Below are 6,000 nucleotides of genomic sequence, written 5' to 3'. Positions count from 1 at the left end.
TAGTTATGCTTGGAAGTCTAGGGTTTCTGTGTCAAAACAGTAAAAATAACCCTGAAGAGGAGTTTATGCAAGACATCACAGCCTGATATACTGTTTATCTTAATGATACATGTATGTCATGAAAAAACTAAAGAGGATGATTTGTAAAACAACATCATGTATGGTCATATGCATTTTTTCCACTATAAAGAGAAGACAAACCAGGATAAAAAAAGCAGAGACACATAGGAATATAAGCCAAAGAGAAATTGTGCTCTGTTTCAGATTGTGTGATGCCTCTTTTACTACAACCTAAGAAATGTTTAAATGTGCATGTATTTTCAAGACCACAATGTTTACATCTTCATTTCTGCAGAATATGAATGCAGTTCGACTTCTTTTTTATGTGTCAATCTTCTTGTAGACTCTACAGTTTTCAGGTCTATCAGAACACACATCATAAACAGATGGAACAGCTACTCAGAAAGAAAAAAAATACATTAGATAGCCTTTATCTAGGATCCCAAAACATATTCAGATTTGCAGTTTTTTTCTTATGCTTAAGAGTATCCATATGAACTTCAATCCGCTTGACATCAGCAATCAGCCCAGAAATTGTGGTTTCGCACTCAAAAACTCTTTCAGCAGTAGCTTCCAGATTTTTCTCCATCAAATCCAAGTACACTATAAAAATGTCAAAATTTTGTTTTAATAGATGTAAAGTACTTTAGATTGCATCTAAGTGCCTGTGAATAAGATCAAACCTTTTTGATAAAGCACTTACAAAGCTGCCAAAAAGTGCACATATATCAGAAACCCATATAAGAACTAAAAGGTAAAAAATAAAGTACATAAAATTAAAACTGAAAAGAAATAAAAAAAGACCTTAGAAAAACAAAAAAAACAAAACAAACCAGAGTATGCAATAGTTGTAAGACAATAAACAAGATAACATTAACAATGAAAGAAAAAGATAGCAAAAACAATCTTTGAAAATTTCTTATGGGGTTCCATATTCTGCAGTATTTAGCCAGATCGCTCACAAATTACCTGGCTAAATACCATCTTTGAATATTTTGGATATGTATCCAGGTAGACTTTCACCATATCTAACTGGATAGCATAGGGGCATTCTTGGGGCATTTCTGGAAGCAAACCGGCTAAGTACCTGATTCACTAGGGGGTAGATTTTAAAAACTGCACGCGGGCGTACATGTGCACACTACCCGGTGCGCACACATGTACGCCTTTTTTTTATATATTATGTGCGCACAGTGGCGCGCATGTTATAAAATCGGGGGTCAGCGAGGGCAAGGGGGTGCACAATTGTGCACCTTGCACGCGCCGAGCCTCGCTGCTTCCCCTGTTCCCTCCCAGGCCGCTTCAAAATAGGAGCGGCTTCAGAGGGAACTTCCCTTCCCCCATCCCACTTTCCCTTCCCTTCCCCTACCTTCCCTACCCTTCCCCCCTACCTTTTTCTTTTTTTAGCTTTTGATTGAAAACTTACTTCAGCCCTGGGGCTGAAGTAAGTTGTGCGTGCTGGCCAACTGCCGGCACGTGATCCCTGGCACAGCGGCAAATGGCCGCTGTGCTGGGAGCCTCTGACCCATCCCTGCCCCGCCCATGCCCCGCCCCAGACCGCCCCAGACCGCCCCTTTAGTAAAGCCCCGGGGATTAGATGCGTCCCAGGGCTTTTAACTCGTCGCCGGGCTGAAATGGGACAAAGCCAAAGCTGAAATGGGACAGGAAACTGGCAGAACTATGCAGCAAATGCATTAAAATATTGGTGATATACTTTGCCTTCTGGAGTTTGTCTACTAGTGTGTACATCCCCTGAAGAAGGACTATCAGTTTAAAACATGTACATGTTGGAACATCTAGAGTGAATGATCTTCAACAATAGGAAAGTAAAAATCAGTATTTTTTATATGAAAAAAGAAAACTGCATTGTGCTTAATGACAATTTACTGAAGGCTTTTTAGCCAGTTTGAATAGCAGGTTTCCCCACTGATATTCAGATTATAAAGAATTGATAGTAAAAAAAAGTGAAAGTAAAAAAGTTTGATGTACATTTATTATTTTTATATACCCATATTTGATCTCAATTGGGATATCACACTGGTTTACATTCAGGTACTGTAGGTATTTCTCTATCCCCAGAGGGCTTACAATCTAAGTTTTTGTACCTGAGGCAATGTAGGGTAAATTAACTTGCCCAAGGTCACAAGGAGCGACAGCAGGACACAAATGCTGGTCTCCTGGTTCATAGTCCACTGCTCTAACCACTAGGCTATTCCTCCTCCCACTTTTAATACATTTGAATATATTAGACCACACAATTATTTTTGGGACTTTTTCACTTGGTTAAAGATACAGGATAAAATCACTTTAATGGAGGTGGTTGGAAGTTAATGATTAAAATCCCCCCCCCCCCCCCCCCACACACACACACACACACACATTTTTTTTAATGTGGTGAAATTTTTTTTTTTTAAATATAAAAAAATATGATCACTGACTGTGGTATTCAAGAAGCGAATTTTGATTATATTACTTAAATAAAAGTTATTCTTGTTTGTAAGATAAATTACAGTGATTGGACATTTTGTCCCCTTTTTTTTATATATTATAAATATAGAACACTGTTTTGTGGTAGAGTAGATTATTGGTATACTACTCTAAAGTTAGCCAGAAATGTTTATCCGGCTAAAGCCTGGATTTATCAAAATGAACTAAATATCACATGGGATAGGAAAGGGGGGGTGTTTTATGGTAATAGGTAGTTTATCACAACGTGCATTAATACCTATGTGAAACACTAACATTTGCACACTTTGCAATGAGAGAGAGAAAGAGAGTGATAGACTAGCCATTATGCCCTCACACTAGATAGGTATTTATATCTCTATGGGAAGCCCACCTAGTAACATGAGGTGATTTAGGTATTAGTTTAGGGGTTAGGGGGCCACTTTGACATTGAAAGTGAGACGTACGAACAGCACAGTGCTTCTTGTGAAGATTTGAGGACATTCGAAGTGAGGAAACTCAGCCAAAGATGAGATTTGTGCAATGTTCTTTCAACCTAGCTTGATGGACTCTCTACCTGGGTAAAATCAAGCTAGATTGAGAGAACATTGCATAAATCTCATCTTTGGCTGAGTTTTCTCACTCCGAAGATCATCAAATCTTCACACTTTGACATTCAAAGTGGCCCCTAACTGCTACACTAATACTGAAACCTCACCTTGTCAGATTAAATTGATGCTTAGCTGAAGTAATCAATATGCTTGAACAAATTGCAATTAAATCTCTCAAACAGAAATTATATATATAAAAATGAAAAGCCAAGTTCACAAGATGAATAGGTGCTTCTGGTTTTTGAGGGGATTTTGTTACCACTAAGATCCCAAGTACATAGCTTGGGAGTAATTATTGATTATTTTATAAACTTAGAGGCACAAATGCATGTAACACTTTATCGGGTATGCCAGCTGCATCCATGTTTAGCACTGTAGGTGTTGGATTTGGTCACAACAATCCATACTCTTAACTTCCTGACTAGATAGAAATATAGAAACATAGAAGTGACGGCAGAAGAAGACCAAACGGCCCATCCAGTCTGCCCAGCAAGCTTTCACACCTATTCATTTTCATAATCTGTTACTCTGACCGCTGAGGTCAGGGCCCTTATTGGTAACTATTTGATTCCAATTCCCTTCCACCCCCACCATCGATGCAGACAGCAGTGCTGGAGCTGCATCTAAGTGAAGTATCTAGCTAATTGGTTTGGGGTAGTAACCGCTGTAATAAGCAAGCTACTCCCGTTTGTTTACCCTGCATGTGCAATTCAGCCATTGTTGGTTGTCTGAATAAAAATCCTCTTTACTTAATTCCCTCTGTTGCTGAAGCAGTGAGCTGGCTGGATACTTATTCCAAGTCAAGTATCATGCTTAATTGATTCGGGGTAGTAGCTACCGTAACAAGTAAGCTACACCCATGCTTATTTGTTTACCCAGACTATGTAATTCATTCCTTGTTGGTTGATGCTGAATATAAATCATCTTTTCTTCATTTTCCCTGCCGTTGAAGGAGAGAGCTATGCTGAATGTGCATTGAAAGTGAAGTATCAGGCTTATTTGATTTGGGGTAGTAACCGCCGTAACAAGCCAGCTACTCCCCTGCTTATTTGTTTACCCAGACTATGTAATTCATTCCTTGTTGGTTGATGCTGAATATAAATAATCTTTTCTTCATTTTCCCTGCCGTTGAAGGAGAGAACTTTGCTGGATGTGCATTGAAAGTGAAGTATCAGGCTTATTTGATTTGGGGTAGTAACTGCCGTAACAAGCAAGCTACTCCCCTGCTTATTTGTTTACCCAGACTATGTAATTCATTCCTTGTTGGTTGATGCTGAATATAAATCATCTTTTCTTCATTTTCCCTGCCGTTGAAGGAGAGAGCTTTGCTGGATGTGCATTGAAAGTGAAGTATCAGGCTTATTTGATTTGGGGTAGTAACTGCCGTAACAAGCAAGCTACTCCCCTGCTTATTTGTTTACCCAGACTATGTAATTCATTCCTTGTTGGTTGATGCTGAATATAAATCATCTTTTCTTCATTTTCCCTGCTGTTGAAGGAGAGAGCTTTGCTGGATGTGCATTGAAAGTGAAGTATCAGGCTTATTTGATTTGGGGTAGTAACCGCCGTAACAAGCAAGCTACTCCCCTGCTTATTTGTTTACTCAGACTATGTAATTCATTCCTTGTTGGTTGATGCTGAATATAAATCATCTTTTCTTCATTTTCCCTGCCGTTGAAGGAGAGAGCTTTGCTGGATGTGCATTGAAAATGAAGTATCAAGCTTATTTGATTTGGGGTAGTAACCGCCGTAACAAGCAAGCTACTCCCCTGCTTTTTTGTGGATGCAAATCCTTTTTTCCATATTTCCTCTTGCCGTTGAAGCATAGAGCAATATTAGAGTTGCATTAACTGTGTGTATGTTTATTGAATAAGGATATTAATCTCCAGGTAGTAGCCGTCATTCCCGCAAGCAAGCCACCCCTTGCCTCTTCTCTTCATTCACATCCTCTAGACTTTATGGATCCACAGTGTTTATCCCACGCCCTTTGAAACCCTTCACAGTTTTGGTCTTCACCACTTCCTCTGGAAGGGCATTCCAGGCTCCACCACCCTCTCCGTGAAGAAATACTTCCTGACATTGGTTCTGAGTCTTCCTCCCTGGAGTTTTAAATCGTGACCCCTGGTTCTGCTGATTTTTTTGCAACGGAAAAGGTTTGTCATTGTCTTTGGATCATTAAAACCTTTTAAGTATCTGAAAGTTTGAATCATATCACCCCTGCTCCTCCTTTCCTCCAGGGTGTACATATTTAGATTCTCCAATCTCTCCTCATAAGTCATTCTATGAAGACCTTCCACCTTTTTGGTCGCCCTTCTCTGGACCGTCTCCATCCTGTCTCTGTCTATTGCAAGTCATTATTTGTGGGTCTACCAATGAAAAGTACATAGTCACAACAATTGGTGAAAAATCCTCCTGTTTGTCTTTTATCAAATTGTAATTTTAGATTCTATATTACTCAATTATCAAATGATTACATTGATTTGCAATTCATTACCATGCTAAATTCAAGATGCCATCTTTATCTTTTAGAGGATGAAGCAAATTGGGTCCTTTCTCCCCGGTTCTAACTCCTTTCCTTATTATTCCAATTAGGACTTGAAGGTTTTCCCTAATTCCCTATGCTTTCCAAATGTAAATTTGAATACCACTGTAAATTATCTCAATTGCATTTTGTTTTTTAATTGATTGTAATCCAAATTGAGGCTATTCTTGACAAAAGGAGGAATTTCAAATGTCTATAAATAAATAAATCTATATGTAAGAGATCATATAAAATCTTAGTGGTCAATAATATTCAAAAGGGTTTTTCAGCCAGGAAAACCCTGAGTTTTATGTGTCCTGCCTCATTGAACTGGTGAGTCATTACCTGGCTAACCTTCATCAG

General features: G+C 38.8%; 1 long non-coding RNA gene across 1 annotated transcript in view; it reads right to left on the bottom strand.

Moving 5' to 3' along the window:
- Positions 1 to 254: 254 nt before the first annotated feature.
- Positions 255 to 6,000, bottom strand: part of LOC115088826 — a 67,985-nt gene continuing 62,239 nt past the window's right edge. Inside the window, exon 2 of the long non-coding RNA XR_003855915.1 lies at positions 255 to 663. This is a non-coding gene — a long non-coding RNA (uncharacterized LOC115088826). The remainder of the gene's footprint in view (positions 664 to 6,000) is intronic.

The sequence above is a fragment of the Rhinatrema bivittatum genome, chromosome 3 (genome assembly GCF_901001135.1).
Source record: "Rhinatrema bivittatum chromosome 3, aRhiBiv1.1, whole genome shotgun sequence".
Taxonomy (NCBI): Eukaryota; Metazoa; Chordata; class Amphibia; order Gymnophiona; family Rhinatrematidae; genus Rhinatrema; species Rhinatrema bivittatum.
Note: the sequence above shows the minus strand (reverse complement) of the source record. Positions and strands in the feature narration are given on the sequence as shown.